The sequence below is a fragment of the Anabrus simplex genome, chromosome 1 (genome assembly GCF_040414725.1).
Source record: "Anabrus simplex isolate iqAnaSimp1 chromosome 1, ASM4041472v1, whole genome shotgun sequence".
Taxonomy (NCBI): domain Eukaryota; kingdom Metazoa; phylum Arthropoda; class Insecta; order Orthoptera; family Tettigoniidae; genus Anabrus; species Anabrus simplex.
In genome coordinates, this window is record NC_090265.1 from 1,157,594,634 (window position 1) to 1,157,616,781 (window position 22,148).

The window sequence follows — 22,148 nt, forward strand, 5'->3', positions numbered from 1 at the left end:
TCTTCCTACAAGGATGTAGAAGTAAACAGGAGTGAAATACCAGCACTCTGTTATCTATATAATTAAGTCAGAAATGTGAGGTGAGGAAGTGTATACGATGAGTAACTCATGGTTGATAGCAGTGGCGATTTGACGGACCGACACCTACACACCTATCCCCCGAGTCCCCGCTCTTATCCGATATACAGCAGCAAGCCGCATGGGGAGAGTCGTGGGGAAAGGGATGAGAGTCTGGGCTGCAATATCAGTCTCCGATGCCTTGCTCTCAGAAATACGTGGAACGTTTTTTTCTCAGTGCTTTCAAGTTTTGTAAATGTAACAATGTGTCAGATACTTACATTATAATGTGCTTTAGACTTCCATCATTCTCAATTGAGGTTTGGGCTTCACTGATAGCCTGGGTAGCCCTCAGTATACGGCACTGACTGTTTGTTCTCTCTATATTATTTCCCCCCGCACTTTTAACTCCCAATTGCCGCTACTGGTTCGCTCAGCTACATTTTCAAAGAATTCCTCACCAAACAGAAGTCCTGCTACTTGACCTATGTTTCCAGGTTTATTAGGCTGTGGTGGCATCAGGAAGAATGAACTCGCCCCACATACAGAACGCACCCTCGTGCACGATGCAACATTGCATCAGGGTGTATAGCTTCTTGAATGAGTGTCATTTCGGCGGCGTCGAGTGTGTATGAGCATGAGCATCACTTCTCTGTGTGTCTCGTTGGTGTAATCAATGTATCTTATCCGCAAAAGTGTACTAAAACTGTATGTGGTGGCTGTGTGTAAATAAACCCATTATCCATGAGGGCTGATTTATTTATGGAAACGATGTGGAACCGCCAACAACCAGGGGCCTATTCCACAAAAGTATGGTCTTGTACATTATAAGTAAATTCTCTAGTAACTAGTACAGATACCAGAGTTTCTGTTCCACAAAAGAATTTTCTACAATTGTACTTTACTACTCCATACTTACAAATTACCAGTGAATTTTTATGGGTGTGTTCCACAAAAGTACTAGTACTTGTAACTTACTAGTGAATTGGGAAGTATTCTCTACCAGTGAATATAAATGTACTAGTGCTATTTAAATATACTTATTTCAGATACATTTTGATAAATATGTGGTCTAGCAGTAGTGATAGTGACGAAAATGAAAACTGTCGTCTGTATAGGGAAAGAATAAACTTCCAGTTTAACACTGTATTTGAATACAATGAGAGTTTTTCAGGTGAAGCACAATACAAGTGGAAGAACTTTTGATTGATATTGGGAATAGGTTAAAACATCCTATGAAAAGAAATAAATCTCTCTCTGCCGAACAATGGTTACTAACAACACTGCATTGACTAGGAAATGGTCAGTACCATGGTATTGCAGATATGCATGGGATGGCAAAATCTTCGGTCTGTAGGTCAATACATTCTATGGTAGCTGCAAAAAACGATATAAAATTTCCTCAAATTGTTCGTTGGCCTGAAAATATTGAATAAACATGTTCCTAGGACATTCCTGGAATCATTAATTCCAATTAATTCCAGTCATTAATCCAACTTTTCCCCTCAAAAGCTCCATGAGCTTTTCCCAAGTCCAATATTTCCATCCAACCATTTATTTTGTCTTGTTTTTTCAGACTCTCGCCGAATGCACCGAAAATAATATCTTTTCTTCTATTTCCTTCAAAATGAATCACTTCCTCTTGACACCATTTTAACAGTTTAAGAGTTTGCAGTTTCATAACAATTAAGTTTGGTGGCCGAATATCGTTATTAGCGGTATCTGATTCCTGATGACAGATCAAGGTAGATATGTCAGATTATCGTGGAACAAATGCGAGGATCGCGGAAGAACAGAATGGGTGATAATAACGGAGTAATTTCCTACCATCAAAGAAATAAACTGAAAAATAACATTGTAGCATTAAGAAATTCACAGAAATATGAAAGTTCTTTGAATCTTTGCTACATAACTTACCTTAAAATACGATATTACGATACATGAGGCAAGCATAATCTAATTCAACGAATGGAATATGAAGATAAACAGCTGATGTATGTAGTATGTTTACCGATATGTCGTCACTTGTAAAACTTGTAACGATTCACTGGTAATATACAAGAGACTTTCAATCTTTTGCGGAAAAGAAATCTTTAACTCCATACATTACACGAACCCATACTAGTAACTTGTAATGTACAAGACCATACTTTTGCAGAATAGGCCCCACGACTCCATAAATGGTGACTCCGTGTATAGAGAACATGCTCATACCATAACCTATCTTGGACCACGTGCTTCACCACATATTACGGTATGTTACCCTACTTTATTTCAAAGAGGCATTAGACTGTTTACTAGACAGGAACTACCACGTTTTTGGAGTATGAAATCAATTCGACAAATGACAGAAACGTCGCCAGAGTTCTAACGATCGTTGGTGAATTCATCGCTTCAGTCCACATCAGGCAACTGCATGCCGCATCTGCTACTCTTCGAGAATGCAATATTTCATCTAAAAACTTGTATGTATATAACATATGTTATACTTGTTCCGGAACATTGTAAAATTATGCACAACTTAAATTCGTTGTGAATTTGTACGAACATTATAAAAAAGAAATCTATACAATGGACAGTACCTATTTTTCTATCCACAATTACGATCTTGGTGTTCAATTGATGCACATAATCCAGCAATCTTTTTCCTTTCTCTTTTTGCTAATTAAGGCCTAAGATACAGACTACTCCACAATATAGGCCTACCTTATTTGCTGTTCAAACCTGTACAAATACTTCATTATAGCCTACTCCTCATGCATTTACAACTGATTGAATTGTTGTACATTTTTTTATTTTTTATAAATCATAATAGTGCCTTTTAAGTTGTTACATTACACGTATAACATACAACTGCATTACATGGACATTCCTCAAGACATTGGAATGCATGGTTTATGCTTAATATCTTCATATATAACCTAAATCAATGTATAATCTCTGCAAGATTATTTTGTTAACTTATCATAGTTTATATGTTTGTGAATCTCTTATCATATGCTACCTGCATAATATTTTGTTTCCAGCTAACCTATAAGATTGCCTGAAGCTATTTGTAAATTTGTGCTTGTGTTGCTCATCCTCACACATCTTCATTCACTTACAAACAAAACTACACGTCGTACCTCTGACTACTACTTTGTAATCTTGTCCAGTATATTCAGAATTCTTTTTTCTTTTTGCTCCTATGTTGTTAACGGTACCCATCTTGATTATGGCAGAGGATCATTTAAAAGCTTTAGAAGAACAAATTACAACTTAGAGAACCAACTCCAACAACTTATTGCTTTGACGAAGCCTTCGCAAAAGCAGAACGAAGCATTACTAGCCTGGCTCCAGGATTGTAAGTCTGCTGGTACCGTTGCTATGTCTAGCAGCGTTGGCCAAGTTGCCAAAATCTCTGCCAAGTTATCACCGTTTTGGTATGACAGACCAACTGTTTGGTTCGCCCAAGATGAGACTCAATTCAGGCTCGCAGGCATTACGGCCGACCAGACTAAATTTGATAATGTAATTTCTTCACAGCTTGATACCAAGGTCATAGCCGAGGTAGAAGATGTTGTCATTAACCCCCTGCCACAGGACGTTACCAAAAACTAAAATCTGAACTAGTTCATTGCCTTTCCATACCTGAAGAGCAGCGAGTTCGCCAACTTGTTGGTGACGAACTCTGTGATAGGAAACCATTAGTTTTTTTTTTTTACGTCACTTAAAGTCATTAGTTCGTTGCCATAAGACCTACCTGTGTCGGTGCGACGTAAAGCCCCTAGCAAAAAAAAAAAAAAAAAGTCATTAGCTGGTAGCTCACTTCATGACAAAAGTATATTAAAACAACTTTTCATGCGTTGACTACCACAGCACTTGCAGGCTATTTTAGCGGCCCAGTTAATGCTTCTAGTTGATATAGCAAAGCTCGCAGACAAGATCACCTAATGTCACACCACCATATAGCCACTTGGCCAGACATGCTACAGCTGCACTGAACACTTTCGCTGCACAGATGGAGGAATTGACAAGTAAAGTCAATGCCCTGGTCCGTAGCCAGCCCTGAGGCAGGAATCACAGTAAAAGGAGATCTAAAAGCCGCGACCATTCTCTTACGCCACAAGGCTGGCTTTGTTGGTATCACAAAAAGTTCCAAAATAAAGCTGTAAAATGTACTAGTCCTTGTTCCTGGCAGGCAGAAAACGGAACAAACAGCTAGTGAAGACGGCAACTGTCTGTTCTACATCGGGCTGCCGTCTGTTTATTTTTGATCTGTATACCAAACCAAAATTTCTGATTGACACAGGATCTGACCTTTGCTGTTTCCCGCGTAAGTTTCTGTGAAGTACTTGCAAACCTGCCGGGTATGAGCTGAGCTGATGTTAGCACAGCCCTCATTGGTTCCGATTTTCGGGCTTACTATAACTTACTCCCCGACTACCGTAACAGATGCCTCCTCGACGGCACCAGCAGCCTACACGTTAAGGCATCTGTAGCCTCTATCGAACAGGCCAGCGTAAAGACTGCTGCAGTATCCACCGACTCACCTTTTAGCATATTGCTCGCTGTCTTTCACTCCATTACTTGCCCACCTGGGAACCAACATGTTATTAAACACAATACTGTACATCACATCAGGACAACCAAAGGCCCACTGGTCTCTTGTCGACCTCGTCGTCTGGGACCTCAAAAATTGCAGATAGCGAAGAAATAATCCAAGGACATGGTAAGGTGCGGTACAGCGAGACCTTCTAATAGTCATGGTTCTCAACCTTACACCTTGCAGCTAAGCGGGACAACTCATGGCGTCCATGTGGCGATTACCGGGCATTGAACACAAGCCCAATATGTGACCGCTACCTGGTATGACATATAGGAGATTTTTGCCATAACATTGCTGTGTCAACCATTTTCAGTACGTTTGACCTTATCAAGGCCTATCAACAGATCCGATTCACCCCAGTGAAATTCGCAAAACAGCCATAATGACACCTTTAAGGCTGTTTGAATTTCCCTATATGTCATTTGGGTTACGAAATGCTAGACAAATTTTCCACTAGGGATTTAAACTTCTGTTTCACATATACTGACGATATCCTGACATTTTCACGGGACGCTGAAGAGCATATGTACCATCTTTGCGTACTTCTCCAGAGATTGGCTGATTACGGTGTAGTCATAAATCCATTCAAGTGCATATTAGGTGCAAGTGAGGTAAGCTTCTTGGGCTATTGGCTCTCACAGGATGGTACAAAACCTCCACCAGAGAGAATTCAATCTCTCCTGGAACATCCTCTACTGAAGACTGTTCAGGGACTCCGCCGGTTCTTTGGGCAGGGTCAACTTCTATAGACGTTTCATACCACATGGGGCTGAATCGTAGGTGCTGTTGGTGAACGTCCTAGCCAATTCTAAGCTTAAGGGTTCTAAACCTGTCCCCTGGATTCCAGAATTGCAACGTGCTTTCCACAAATGCAAAGAAAGACTAGCGTAAACCACTCAACTTGCTCATCCATTGCCAGATGTATTTCTAGGTCTCTTTACCGATGCATCAAGTTGGAGGGCTGATTTATTTATGGAAACGATGTGGAGCCGACAACAACCAAGGCCATACCTTCATACGAGGAACAACTTCAAAATCTTCTAGCCTAGGTTCACTATTATCTACAGCATAACCCAGTTGTCAGAAAACACTACATTATTTATAATATTTACACTTGTAACGGAATTATCAGACTCGTTTTGCACCACAGAAGTTCCACACTGTAAAGATAAGACTGTATCCTCATCATCACTTGTAACATTTCCACTAGATGATGTTTCATTATCAAACTCTAAATATTCAGCATCAACTTTGTCAGGAAATCCAAAGAAAAGCTATAATATGAAGAACAAAAAATAAATGAGACTATTGATTGTGCAAAACCTTCCATAACAGAGTTCTATCACTCTTGACCTTCAAATAGTTCTGGTATAACCCAACAGATAGCACTAAACTTCAGTCTGCTGGTAACACGAGATAACTTGGGACCCGTCTGCAGCCATGCAAACACGAGTTTTCTCGGGTTAAAATGCACCTCCTAAAGTGGGAGGAAAGAAGCATCGTACTAGAGAGTTGTTGTAAGTTAATGAAGGATGGCTGAGACCATATCAAGCTCCAATCAGGATTTGACCTAAAATACAGTACATTTACTCAGAACAATCATGAGATTAAATCTCAGCCCCAGGTTGAATGGTACAATTACAACAGAAAACATCAGGAATGAAATAATACATACATCTGTCTTATAATAAATGGGATCAAGAAGTATTTAACTTTATTTCTGCTGAGATGTCACTGTTATAATATATATTACATGCATATGTATTGTATTACCATACGCTGAAAGTAAAAGTTGCTTGTAAGCCATGAAGACTCCACCAAATTTCCCAAGTTCTCATACCACAAAAGCTATGCAAATGATTATCGTCTTAAAACGTTTATATATTATATATAATATTTTACTTTTTCTTTCAAATAAAGGCAACTTTAAGAACTCTCTTGCTTTGGTAGATCAGGTACAAGAAATTCCCTAGAATTAAACTATTGTTAAACTCAAAGAATCATTTACTATCAATAATCTATCAGTAAAAACAAGAACAGAAAATTGTAGAATTTGTCTTTTATTAATAGCTAGTCATACAAGTTATTTTAAGAGCGAGAACAGTTACAAACTGAATTCTCAATTCAATAAAGATTTTAAGAGACTATGGAAATTTCCTACAACGAGGTGAAGTAGGAGTAAAGATAAATTTACAGAGAAAGAAAATAAAATACTCAAAACTTAAATTTTGTACTTGCATAGCGTGTATTTACTTATTTCGAGAAGAGAGATTGGGCATATAACTACAAATTGTATATACATTGTCGCGAGTACTTACTTGTTCATAATACACAGCTACACAACTTCAAGATTTAATACATTTTAGTTGCGTTCTGTACAGTTCTAATTCTAAAATTATGTTTATTTTGTAATATTGATATTATTATTATGATGAAGTCAACTTCAGCAGTAAGCACATTTCACAAATCGTCAGTAATTCATACATGCATTATACATCCTAATAATATATATATATATATATATATTTTTTACTATATTTGTTACATCAGCTGACAAAGTCTAACAAAGATAAGAAAAAAATATCACCTACATTATACATATATTATTATTATTTTATAAATTCCCTGGAAAGGTTGTGACAAGACATTTTGACACTGTACAATGGAAGTTAACTGTTACTGTCACCTTTCATCCACTAGTCTAATACAGAAATGAAGACCCAAACTATGCAACATATACCCTATAATATTAACATTGAGCAAACCGTATTCTTAGTTCCCTGACTGAAATAATGTGGCCAGTAAATATATGAAGGATATTTTAAAAATGGATTTCTTCTAATATCACATTCATTTATTGCAGTGTGTGTACAAAAGAAGGAAGGCATCTGTTAGCTCCAAAGAAAGCAGGACAGAAAACAAAGAGAAATTATTACAAGTTTCTAACTTAGGTGAATGGTCAAGAGGATCATGTCACACATTAATTTGCAAGAAAACTGTCTTATTAAATCCAACTTCTGGGAACCAAATTTTAAAGAAAAGGAGCATATAAGTTTAGTGTTCTAAACTGATCATATAATTAATCAATAAGTTATCATAAAAATTCATCCATAAGCATGTTGAATGTTGGTTACTTGTCTTTTATAAGAGAATTCTAAACAGTTTCTAACATGCTTCATAATGACAGGAGCATTAGTATCCTATCTTGAGCTATCAATCATCACCACCACCATCAGTTAAGCATCTCTAGTTGCCTGGGTGATGTATATGAGCACTTGCCAATGTTGTCTGTTCAGGTAAAAAAAAAAAAAACAACCTTGGATGCTTAATAGTGCAACTTGCAGAGTTTGCAGGAGAGGACATACAATTTACTTACAATGCTTAGTATATAATGCTTGTCAAACAGCACGAAAGTTTAGACTTCCGTAACACATTGCTACTTACATTGATGTAAAGTGTTTGGCTTCTCTTCATGTCAGGGTCCAAAAAGTCTCAATGGATATTGGAATATAATTAACAATACGTTTTTCACCATTCTAGGATTGTCAAAGGTGAAATTAAAATATATATGAGGCCACAACACTAGTTGCAGATCGAGGATTGTGGCGACGTTTAGTAAATTCACAGAGGCTTGCAGACTGAACGCTGAAAGGCATAACAGTCTATAATGATAATGTATGTATGTAACATATCAGTAAAATTTTGGGAAGTTCATGAACAGAATCAAACAAAGAGGGCTAAAATCAAAATGTGAATTTATGTCTTAGGATCAAAATCAAATGTCAAAATATTGCAGTAGGAACAAATTTCAGAATACTGTCCAACTGGAAACCATAATAAATATGAAGAAACATGGAATTATACCCTTTATCTCATTCAACCCAATAACTCATCCAGATACCAGGTTTGAGGGTTCAAACCCAGCAGAGATAGTCAGATTTTCGATGGGTGGAAAGAAGTCAATTTACCATTCCAACGTATATTTTTTGTTTCTCTGTCATTTGGTAATATGGAACACAGATAGACAAGCAGGCAGCCTAAATGGCATCAACTCAAAATAACTGCACATATTAGCTGAGGCCATTTGATTACTGTTATGTCCAGCTCCATGGCTAAATGGTTAGCGTGCTGGCCTTTGGTCCAGAGGGTCCTGGGTTCGATTCCTGGTCGGGTGGGGGATTTAAATCTTTCTAATGGCCTGGGGGCTGGGTGTGTGTGTGTCGTCTTCAGCATTAGAATTCATCATATGTAGGGCCCTATCTTCACAGGCTATGCCTATATGGCATCAATTCAAAAGACTTGCAGCAGGCCTCTTCGGAGACCACACACCATTAATTAATTAAATTTATTATTATAAGTCAATGATCTTACTTTGAACTTTACTTTGAACAATACTATGATAATAGCAGGATTATATACATAATTCCACTCTAACTGTAGGACTGACAATAGTTCCTGCCCTTCAGTCTGCATGGGAGGCTATCAAGTGACAATGCGGGCTAAGGGCCAGCGGGAGGTGATAATGCCAGCAGAGCAGTCACATGGGCAAGCAAAACAATAGCCCTGATGAATTGTTGAGGCATGCAATAAGGAAGTTGGCTGAGCTGCTTTGAAGATGCTGGAGGCAAACCAACAATGCAGAAGGCACCCTTAATGATCAGCAAGATTATTGTACATAATTCCACTTTTGGAAGTGGAAACTGCAACATAGTCAAGAACCTTCCACTGGACTGTAAAAAGAGCAAAGCTACAGAGCACCAGTTAGTCACAAGAGAGCATGCATAAGTCACAAGACAGTTGCAAGTCTAGACAAGTTATTTGGGAGCGCGACAGCAAGGAGAGAGTCAATTTATGCCAAGTTGATTCTTGGGTTTAGCTGTGCTGTGGAATGAACTGCTTTGGGGATGACACCGAGCTGAGAGAGGGCCTGTTGGAGAGCAGAAGTACAACACACAGGAGGACTGAAGGGTTGGCAGATTTAGTGATTACAAACTGTGGAAGTGAAAAACTTGAACTCTAGTGCATTTGTAACAATTAAGGCCCAGATAATTATGTCCTAAAATATTTTTTGACATAAATATGTTTTATGGCTGGTTGTCATCTGAAATTAGCAGCCATTGATGGATGGCAATGAACGGGAGACAAATTTCTGATCATCTGATTTTTGCAAAACAAAAAGTGGTTTCTTTTCATTTAACAAAATACTGCATGTTTGATTTACGTACATATTTTTGAAATTTTTATAATTAAATACCTATTCCATATTTACTAACAAGTACATATTATTCCCTATATTCATCAATATGTTCTTCTTCTTAAATGTTTCCTGCCCACGTATTTGATCTTTATCAGTTCCAGCAATTGGCTTCTCTATTTTGTCAGTGCACCCTGTCTCTGTATTCCACTTCAAGACTTCCCCAGTCATTATGGACAACAGAGGGCTGGAGCTGCAGAGTCTCACCAAGCCTCTTTTACACCTCCACTAGTCCGTACTTAAAGAGGATATCTTAAATGAAATTACAGTGGTCTGTCAAACATGTAAGACATAGACTGAAAGTGTGGAGTTCTCACTTCAACAAATAAGATGTATCTCAAAAGTGTGAAGAGTTTTACTTTGAACCATTCTGTGCAGACTGGAGACTTCTGAATCTGACAAAATTGTGTTATTTGGCAAAACTTGTGGGAAACCCATAGCTGCAGACATGCGTTTGCAAGGTTCACAACATGTGAAATGTGCATTGTTAAAGAATCCGAAACAATATTTGTTTCCCGAAATGCAAAATGTGAGACCTCGTCCAGCAAATTTCAAGTTCTCACAAGATATTTGTCTAGCATTTCTTGCGGCTGATATACTGCTTAACAAAATGCAACGTGGTGCTACGTGAAATGTTAGAGAAGTACAGCAAACTTCCTCTCCCTGACGAATCAACACTGCCCAAGTGCTATTTACCAAAATTGTACCCAAAAAGACTACACAGAATTCGTGATGAAACTGGTGACAATGTAGTATGGATTACAATGGGTGAGACATCTGACGCTACTGGCTGTTACATAGTCAACATCATAGTTAGTGGGTTAAAATACAATCTGCCACAATACTTTTTATTGAAAATGGTTCATCTTGACAAAAATAACAGTCATACAATAGCTAAAGGTATGTAGTAGAACATCAGGAAATGTGAAAGACAAAGAGACACACTGGTGGAAGGATAGGGTAAAGATTAAAGTGAAGGAAAAGAAAATAGCATGAAAAGCATGGAAAACATCTAAGACTAAAGAAAGAAGAACATATGTGGAGGCAAAGAATTTGGCCAAGAAAGTAGTGGAGGAAAAAAAGAGGAAAAGCTAGGCCTTATTCACACAGAAATTGAAAGATCATATGTGGGACAGCAAGAAATTATTGTATGGTATCTTAAGGAAAAAAAAGAAAGATCAAGTAAACACCAGATTTGTGAAAGATGAAGGCGGCATAATATTAAAAAAGCCAGAAGAAGAAAGAAATAGATGAGGAGAGTATTTTCAGAAGTTGCTGAACATGATAACTAATGACAGTCAATCAACGGACCACCAGGAAAGGCAATTAGTTGATGAAGAAATGGATAAAGAAATTACAATGAATGAAATTGAAATGGCAGTAAGAAAGATAAAGAATGGAAAAACTGCTGGAATAGATGAAATTTCAGTGGAGATGATAAAAACAGCTGGAGCAGTAGGCCTGCAGTAGACATATCGAGTTTTCAGGATTGTCTGGGAGAATAAGGAGATCCCTGAGGATTGGCAAAATGGTATAATCATTCCAATTTTCAAGAAAGGTGATAAAGTATTGTAGAACTACAAGGACAGGGCGAGTTGGCCGTGCGGTTAGGAGCGCGCAGCTGTGAGCTCGCATCCGGGAGATAGTGGGTTCGAATCCCACTGTCGGCAGCCCTGAAGATGGTTTTCCGTGGTTTCCCATTTTCACACCAGGCAAATGCTGGGGCTGTACCTAAATTAAGGCCACGGCCGCTTCCTTCCCATTCTTAGGCTTTTCCTGTCCCATCGTCGCCATAAGACCTATCTGTGTCGGTGCAACGTAAAGCAACTAGCAAAAAAAAAAAAAGAGCTACAGGGGAATTACTCTGATATCCCATGTTGCTAAGATAATGGAGAGGATACTGGAAAATAGGATAAGGTTGAGGGTTGAAAATCAGTTTGGTTTCAGAAGTGGAAGGTCAACAACAGAGCCCATTTTCATTATGAGAAAACTAATGGAAAAGCAATGGAAGTATGGGAATGATATGGTGATGACATTCATTGACATTGAAAAGGCATATGACAGTGTCCCCAGGACTAGAGTTTGGGACAGTTGGTGCAAAAAGAAATTGGACAGGGATTAATAAAAGTGATCATGGCAGTGTACAAGGAATGTTGTAGTTGCGTGCAAATACAGGTAGGTGGGACAAGTTGGTTCAAAATCACCAGTGGACTGAGACAGGGAAGTGTTCTGTCGCCAATCCTGTTTACAATACTAATGGATGACATCATGAGAACAGCAAAAGCAGCATATGGAGGAAGAGAAATGAACATGTTATTTTGCAGATGATATTGTGATCTGGGGAGACGAGGACATGCAGGTTCCAAAACAGTTGGATGTGGTGAATGGGAAGATCGAAAAATGTGGACTGAAAATAAGTGTAGAAGAGTAAAACTCTTGTTATGACAAGAGGGGCGAAAGAAGGGAAAGGTCAGATTAGACTTGCAGACAAGCCCCTGGAACTAGTGGATATGTTCAAATACCTGGGGAGTGAATTAATGGAGAATGCTCGACTGGATGCTGAAATTAGTAAGAGGATTCAAGCTGGAAGCTGTTTCTATTATAGTGTAAGAAACATGTTATGGGACAACGATGTACCAATGGAAGCAAAGGAAACTATGTACAAGATGTATTACGTATCCATAACAACGTACGGAACAGAAACATGGACAAAGACAAAGAAGGACGAGTCGAATACAGGCAGCCGAAATGAAGTTCTTGAGGAGTATGATAGAGAAGAGTAGATGATGATGATGATGATGATGATGATGATGCTTGTTGTTTAAAGGGGCCTAACATCTAAGGTCATCGGCCCCTAATGGTATGAGATGGATGACATAATATGATAATTAAAATTTAAAAACGTATCCACTGACTGGAGTTTAAAAGAAATGGTGATGAAAAATGATTATGAGATTAAAACAATCAGTGGATCTAATTTGCAATGCCTTATTTTCTAATAAAATTATAGAAAATACAGGGGACAATGGAATAAGGCATTGCCTGGAAGTACAGATATATATATATATATATATATATATATATATATAATTCAAGTTAGAAGTTAAAGTAACACACAAAAATACGCAGACACAAACTAAAATAGTCAACAGGATAAAAGCGCAGTTAACACAAATAAAGACAAAGGACATTACTACACATGATAAAAAAGACCACTATCCCTCACAAAACGGATGACGAGGTCTGCTGACTGCTCATCATCTCGCAGGATGACTGAGATGGTACTCGGGAGTTTTAGCCTACGACGCAGATCGACCAGGTCCACGCACTCCGTAAGGATGTGTACCGCAAGTACACACCGGAGGGGGTTCTCCTTTCAGTAAATAGGAGTGCGTGACTATACCGTGGCTGATCCAAAGACTACATAATACCACTGCTTCCCTCCGAGTAGCCCGAAGGGATAGAAGAGTAGAAGAGACAAAATAAGGAATGAGAAAATCTAGGAAGAAACTGGAGTGGAAAAAATGAATGATAGAACTAAGAAGGTTTGGGCACATAAAGTGAATGAGTGATGAAAGAATGCCAAAAAAGGTGATGTAACTTACATGCAAATGCAAGGAGGGAGAGGCAGCAGACGACCATGACTGAGATGGAAGGACACAATCCAACACAGCATTACAGAACGAAACCTGGACTGGGACACAGTGTCGGAGAAGGAGTGGTGGAAAGACTGAAGAAAGTGGAGAGGAACCATATTTGCCCCTACCCAGCTACAGCTGATATTGTGAAATGATGATGATGACAATAGCTAAAACTTTTAATGATGCTGTGGTGCTTTGTGACCTGATGGTCTCCAGTATGATGAAGTGCATTTACAGTACTTATTACAGACTCTGCACCTTACATAGTTAAAGCATGCCAAGGGTTGAAAGTTCTGTTTAGCAAGATTATTCATTTAACTTCTTTAACCCTTCCCGCCCTTAGCACCCAAAAGTTCACTTTGCCTTCCAGTCCTTAGTGCCCAAAAGCACCCGGCTGCATTATCTGCACACATCTGCGATCTACGAGATAGTTTTAATTTCTTTTAGCAGTGAAGTGTTTATAAGGCATTTATGAACACGCAGTACAATCTACAAGGCTTAGGAAATAAAAGAAGAGCGATAATCTGTCTTGAAGTTGTCTAGGCAATGGACTTGAACTTCCGCTAGCGCGTGTCATCTGTTTCGTTTGTAAACATGGCGGGATTGAATACTGCGGATATTGAAACTGAGCTGGATATAGGCAAAAAAAAAAAAGTCACAGAATCGCTGAATAGGGGCGGAGGTGAAATTTTTTGAGTAAGTAACACATCAACGAAGAGTGAAGAACATCAGCAGCGGTAACTAATATTCGAATAGGTGTATTTATAGGGAGGAATTTTTGTGATAAAAGTGATATAAATGAAAACGGATATAGAGAAATCGGACCTGCTGGCAATGTCGCGGCAATTCAGGTAACACAAATATTTTGTTTCGTTACTCCGAATGATTATGGATGATGTTGAACCTGTCCATAACTTCTAAAGAGTATTATGAGAAATAGATTTTTTTTATTTTTTACATATGTTAGGAAGAGACAAATTATTCAGTAACAACCAATTGCGTATATACCAATGCAGCATTTAAACAGGTGCATTCCAGCAAAATAGCCACAGAATAGGAAGAAACTTGCTCAGGGGAAATAAAAGCTGATATACATGGGCACCATTCCACTTCCAGAATCACATGATTATTTAGAGGGATTCAGACAACATGAGAATGTGACAAATACAGCCTACCTCTGTGTCGGGTATCACCAGCAGGGTGTGGAGGTTTGAAGCAACAACCTTATGTCTCAATGAATACTGTAGAGAAATGGATGCGATGGTATGTTTTCTAATATTATGGAAAATGTGAATACATTGGGATCAATAGAATTTACATTATTTAACTTTTCCTGACACAATGTGCTCTGCTTCAATGTTTCCTAAATAACAGGTTGAAACCTGGAGATAAGCGGAGTGAAAATGTTGGCGGGAAAGGGTTAATGCACAGTATGCACAGTGTTGACGAAACAGGAGAAAGTATTTTTTCAAATATAAATAGAGTATTAGTATCCATGAAGAATGTTTTCATTAAAGCACCCAGTCATGCAAGTTTATTCAAACAGTGTGCTGCTGATTTGCTGCTACCTCCACAACCAGTGTATATCAGGTGGGATACTTGGTTGAATGTGGCATGCTATTATGTGGATAATTTTGAGCTTATAAAATCAGTCCTCGAAAAGCTAAACAAAGATGATGCTGTATACATTACAGTATTGAGTCTTTAGAAGCTATGTGTGCAACAGGAGTTCAAGGAGACTTGATGTACATTACATCTAACTTTGCTTTCTGAAGTTCTACAATCACAAAACTTGAAAGGTTAAATATCCTACTTTTATCAACTCTGCAGGGCATTCTTTAAGTCTGAGAGAAGCTTATGAATTCTTCCGGGAAGCCCAGGAAACAAGTTTTGGCGAAACGTCTTATCAAAGAATACTATGTACAATAAATTTGTGCAAATAAGTAGCGTCCTTAGCGGCAACGGAAATCTAAAGCTTACTTGAGAAGAATTTTCACCATCAGACATTGTGTGTTTTAAAATAATATGCATCAGTAACTTCAACCAATGTGGAGAGAACCTCTTTGCAATTCAAAACTCATTTAGCTGAAAACAGGATGAGATTCCTTTTTCAAAACTTGAAAATGCTGCTTGTTGTGCAATGTAATGCTAAATCACAGAAAGAAGCTCTGACTTGTGCAATGTATTTTTTCATTTGCATTTTGAATGACAAAGAGTATGTACTCATTTTTTTTCCTAATATTAAGCATGGTAGTTTGTTGTTTCTGTATGTACGTGTATGTGCATAATAGACAAGCAAAATGGCCCAGTGTCAAGTTTCATGTATGGCCCCAAGTGGCATAAGTAGTGTGATCTTCTTTTGCATTATTTTGTCCTAGACATTGACTGTCACCTGGTGGAATTACTGGTGCATTCTTTGTGTAAGTTACTACTTGGAAATTGTGAAAATACTGGTGCAGTATTTTTTCATTTTCAAATTAAGGATGCTGATGTAAACGAAATAGAGTATCCGAGGGCTATTCACAGATAAAGGTGTTGCTGTGTTCAACTGTCAAACTGTGTGCGTTTGTATAGGTGTTTTTTTAATAAATGTTAAGCATGGCAGTTTGTTCTTTCTGTATGTATGTGTATAATAGACAAGCAAAATAGTCCAGTATCAGCAGTTTCATGTATGGCCCCAAGTGGCGTAAGTAGTGTGTTGTTCTTTTGCATTCTTTGTGAATCTTTTGCATTTTTTGTCAATCGAGGATATTTAGATACCCTAGTAGTAAGACAAAAACAATCAGTACTAAGAAAGGTTCTAAAATGACCTTTTCTTTCACTCTTTAGAATAAAATTTGAAAATAGCACCTACATGCACAACCTCAGCAAGTATTATAGGATTCATAAACTGCAGCAAGCACCAGCCTGTTAAGTGCAAAGTACATCTGACTGAACATTTGTACTGTAGACTGGTTTATTAAACTATATTTTCAAGTGATTGGGGTATAATTGTAATACAAATTTAAGAATATATTTTGGAAACTTAATAACATATTTTCCATCTTTAAGCACATAAATAAACATATTTCTGAAAAGTTAAACACATACATCACTTGAGCTCTAGTAATAACTGTGCATAGTAGTTCTTATGAAGTTGGTTGATAGCAAAACATGTCTCTTGGAATAGTCATACAGTATTTGTTTTTTTAGGACCCTCGTAACCTGCAAAATTATATATCAAATGCTTTTAGTTTTCTGTAGGCCACTGCTTTCCAGATTAATAAATTATGATAATGAAGGCATAAGACACAGAAAATATAAAATATTTATTTTTAAAGCAGATACCAAATACCAATTTTTACGTCTCTAAAATGTCAAGCTTTTGAGATATACACTCATTTAAATAAATCACCCCCCTTTTCACCCCCTTAGCAATGGAATATGCAAAAATCGTCTCTTAGCGAGCACCTACACCTTAATATAAATGTATCCCCAAAATTTCATTTCCTTCTGTCCAGTAGTTTTTGCTCGGCGATGATGAATCGGGCAATCAGTATATGTTATTTTATATACAGTATATAGATTTTCTCAGTGCCATTATAGGGACAAGAAATAAATTTATACCCTCACAAACAATAGAGATGCTTAAAAGTGCAAATTCTGTTTACTCTGAAGAAATAGCAAGACCTCTATCATACATAACCCAAGATATTCAAATTAAGCAAAGAATTCAACCACATTCTTTCCAGAACCTGAACACACTGATTTTCCAGAAACTATTTTATTTGCAATGTAATCTTTTAAAACTGCACATCAAAACTGTTTGCATCTACCACATTCTAAATTTACTAAAGACAGGGTTACACATACATGTTTACACGATGTTCATTCAGATCTGACCATTCTATACCATTGGACCTTACTTGTAAAATAGAATGAAAAAGAGATTTCAATAAAACCAAAATCTGGCCGGACCTTGCGGTCGATTCCTGGTCAGGTCGTGGAATTTTAATCCTCTATTGTTAATTCCCTTGGCTTGAGGGATGGGTACCTGTGATGACCCAAACATTCCTGCAACTCACAGACTACACTCTACACTATTTTCCACAGCACAAACATGCAGTTTCCCATACACAGCAGATGCCACCCACCCTCATCAGAGGGTCTGCCTTACAAGGGCTGCACTAGGCCAGAATAGCTACATGAAATTACAGTATAATGAAATCGGAAGTCCCAACATAAAACAAACAAGACTGGAAATCACAGAAGCTGGTACAATCAACACTGAAAAAGCATCATCCTTTTCCACCAACCTGCAGTTCTGACTCTTTTCTTCCTTTTTAACTTGTTGCTGTCAATAGAGGCTTTGGTTCCTGGCATGAACCGATACAGCTCCATCCTGTGCAACTTATCCATCTCTACTGTATCTACTACCAACTGTTTGTCATATTTATCCCAAAGACTTCTCCCTTCTGTCCCTACATGCAACAATTCCCTCAATATCTATAAGAATGAGTCCTGGATTACTCATATGTTGTTCTAATATTATCTCCATCATCTCCTGTGTAAATTTTTCCATTCATTCTCCTCTCAACAATTTAATTTTTCCTTTCATTTGTGATCTGTTTGCATCTACTAAATTCTAATGTTACTAAAGACAGGGTTACACATACATGTTTACACAATGTTCATTCAGATCTGACCATTACAACCAGACCTTACTTGTAAATACTCTGATGCAATATTATATCACTATTCTCTTTTTAGCACCAGTTCTCATCCATGTTTCCCTTCCACACAGCCTCAGAAATAACTTCCTAATATGAATAATGATGTTAAAGGACAGCAGATTTCTATTCTTTAAAAAATTATGCATTCTTTGGGTAGGTTAACTATTTCCTTATATCATTAGTTATTTTCCTACCCTAGTAGCAAAATTCATCTACTTCCAAGTTCAAACCCAGCTCAGCTCAGTGGTATCTGAAGGAGCTCAAATACATCAACTTCATGTCAGGAGATTTACTGGCACATAAAAGAACTGTTGTGGGACAAAATTCCAGCACTCCAGTGTCTCTGAAAACTGGAAGCATAGTTAGTGAGAAGTAAAACCAATAATTTTATTATTAAAATTATTCAAATGCTTCCTTTAAGAACTTATTTTTTAATCTCTAATTTCTTACATCACCTGATTAAGTTTCAACAGAGTTCCATTCCTTTCGTTTTCTTTTGTGCTTTGCCTAAAAGTTTGAGCCCACATCACACAGCAACATCTTAACATCCATTCCAGATTCAGGTAGAACAATGACAGTGTAAGCAAATCTTACGGTTCACATATCGTTCATATCATACAAGGGGTAGGCAAATATTTCTCACTATCATCCATGATTGTAGAGTACCTGGAAGGAGTAGCTGTAGTTTATTCTTAACTGCCAGTGCTTTGATTAAATTTAGAAATTATCTTCAGTAACTCTTTTCTTCTATTATTTACAATCTACTGAGGAAATGGCACAGCTAACTGTGCCCGTACCACCAGATTTTTCTTTAAAAAAATAATTTAATGGAGTTCCTTTCTCATTCAATGGTTTAGTTGTAGTTCCCAAATAACATCAAGTTACTTTCTCAAGGAGTCAAAGCACTGATATTAATAACAGTAGAAGAATTTTACCATATTACTGATGTTATCTTAACATGATTCTTTCCTTTCTCTTCTCTTACAAGTATATTTCTCCACTGAAGGCTCCCACAGAATAATTCTTATTTTATTCACTACTCAACTCGTTGGGTACACAGTCACTATACTGATCATTCTTTTGCCAAAGCCTTAAAATTAAATTAAATTAAATTTAAAAATAAACTCTTCCCTCCCTCTCTCTCCCACACATCATGTTTCATTTCTTAACCCAAAATGACCTTTCAAACATTATCAGATAAAAATCTGCATATATCATCCAAGTTTTATCAGAGAATATCAGTGAATTCGAATGAAACTACTAATGACTATACTGAGAACAATAATGACAAGAGCTACAGAGGAAGCCCATTTACCATTATTTTTTGACATGAATATGTCTAATAAAATCAGTCTGTGTTACGGGGTGAAAATCCACAGCCTGTTTCCAGTCATTTGACCGGGTCAGGAATGGAATGAACGAAGCCCCCATCTAGTGGCGAGGATAGGAATTGGGCCGACTGCCGAAGCCTGTTGCACTCCTCTGAGGCAATGATTAATGAATGACAGATGAAATGAAAAGATATTGGAGAGTGTTGCTGGAATGAATTATGGCAGGGAAAACTGGAGTACCTGGAGAAAAACCTGTACCGCCTCCGTGTATGTTAAAAATAATAGGACTACTTCAAATGCTTTTTCTGGCAGTCTCTCGCTCTTCATTCTGATTCTTGTACTTGAATGGGTTAGTGAAAGATTGGTCTGCAGCTTTAAAATATTTTGAGAAGCCAAAAACCAGAAATGATCAGTTCAGCATACAGAAGTCTGTTGTTCTTTCTTTCCAACCACACTAGTCTTCTGCATCATTTACATATTCAGGACCATTAAAGTCTTATCGTCTGATAGGAAAGTGTTTCTTCCCCTTAAGTGTTAATTGAAGCTGTCATACCACCATGCTCTGTTTTGAAACCAGCAAAACAGAAATGCATTATGCCCCTGTTGAAATACATTGAGGAAGAAAATCCAGAACATTGTCAACAATGTTAGTAGAAATGAAACTTCTAATGACATCTGATGAGTACCGGTGAAGATTTCTTTTTGACGAAAAGGTGTGACAAAATTACTTGAGTCACTAAATAATAGCGCTGCAGTTTTCTTTATACAGTATCTCACTGAGGATGTATATGCTTCTTGTAATGATCTGGCATATGAGCAGTTTGTATAATATTGTATATTGTTTGTATACTTCAATTCAGTATAGATCTGCTATTCCTATTTATGCCTTAATGATTGACAAACCTCACAATTTAATGATTCTCAGTACAGAACAATGAGGCTGAATGTCTCAAAAACCATTAACAATTAATTTTTGTTATTTTGTATATTTCCTTTTAAAACTTTTTATTAAATGTTTATTTCACTAGAGTACAACTTGTGTTCAGTATAATGATTATTTTAAGCGTCTTAGTAATAATCATTCATTGTTAAAAAATAGGTTTTTTTTCTTCACAATTTGCTTTACGGTGCACCAACACAGCATGGTGACGACGGGACAGGAAAGAAGCAGCCATTGCCTTAATTAAGATACAGGATTTGCCTGGTGTAAAAATGGGAAACCATGGAAAACCATCTTCAGGGCTGCCGACAGTGGAGTTTGAAACTACCACTTTCTAAATACAAGTTCAAAGCTATGCGACCCTAACTGCAAGGCCAACTTGCTCAGTCGAACAAGTTATTTAAGTACAACCACAATGGCAGGGTTGGTAATGACATTTCATTGATAATGAGTATATTTTTGTCATGTAGTACAATAATCATGAAGTGATAATAATAATTATTTTTAAAAAATCAAAAGTAACAAATGTAACAAATATCATCCACATGGATATTTCCAGAAGTTGATACTACTGCATGATGATAAATTTAACAATATGCAAAGGAAAATTTTGAACTTCAGTATCTCAGAACCAAGATTTTGCAGTTAAATAGTTATTCCATTCAGCTCCTCAGTTGGCAAGTTCAGTCAATTCTGGGATGGCGTGACTTGTGAATCGTAAGTCTGAGCAAAATAAAATAAGTGTTCATTGATAGTTAACAAGCTCATCTGTGCAAATAACAAACAAAAATAATGCAAAGACAAGATGATACACACAATTTGAGAAGTATAAGTGAAAAATTGCAGCAAAATACACAACAAAGTATTTGGCCAAGTACAAGCAGAAATCTACAGAAGTGATCTCCACAAATAGATAATGTATAGATGAATCCAACAATACCCAACGGACACAGAATTAAACAGCAAACAGACAAGGTAAAACATACTGCTACTCTGTATGATCATCTCTAAAAGTATTCTTTGAACTAAGGACGCAAGTGCACACCCCCAAACAACACGTGACGACATATTCACATCAATCCTAAAACCATGTCACCAAAGCCTACCTCTATTTCTTTTTCTTTCTTTTTTATGAACCATTTTTTGAAATATTTTGTTTACAGACATGATAATTTCAGAAAGAAAACCTATCAAAGAAGATGACCAGAAAATGATTGGCTGAAGTGGTCCAATGTGGCGTAAAAAGCAGAAAAATAAGAAGACATTGTAATCTTTTGGGATTTTACTGATGTGCAGACCATGAATACAAGCCATGAAAGAATCACCCATCTTCACAGCAAAACATACAGTGGAACCTTGATACCTCCAATCACCTCGGGAGCTAAATTTTATTTCGAGTTATTGAATTTTCTTTTGCAAGCTGTTTTACGTTGCATCGACACAGATAGGTCTTATGGCGACGATGGGATAGGAAAGGTCTAGGAGTGGGAAGGAAGCGGCCGTGGCCTTAATTAAGGTACAGCCCCAGCATTTGCCTGGTGTGAAAATGGGAAACCACGGAGAACCATCTTCAGGGCTGCCGACAGTGGGGTTCGAACCCACTATCTCACTATCTCCCGAACACT

The 22,148-nt window shown here is 37.5% G+C and overlaps 1 protein-coding gene and 1 long non-coding RNA gene across 2 annotated transcripts in view; one reads left to right on the top strand and one right to left on the bottom strand.

Moving 5' to 3' along the window:
* The window catches only part of LOC136858133 (uncharacterized), a 309,912-nt gene that overhangs the window by 270,066 nt on the left and 17,698 nt on the right, over positions 1 to 22,148 (top strand). The gene's annotated exons all lie outside the window — the stretch shown is intronic.
* The window catches only part of SCAR (wiskott-Aldrich syndrome protein family member 3 SCAR), a 360,993-nt gene continuing 344,910 nt past the window's right edge, over positions 6,066 to 22,148 (bottom strand). The window contains exon 11 of the transcript XR_011017601.1: positions 6,066 to 6,122. The gene's annotated coding sequence lies outside the window, so the exon portion shown is untranslated. The remainder of the gene's footprint in view (positions 6,123 to 22,148) is intronic.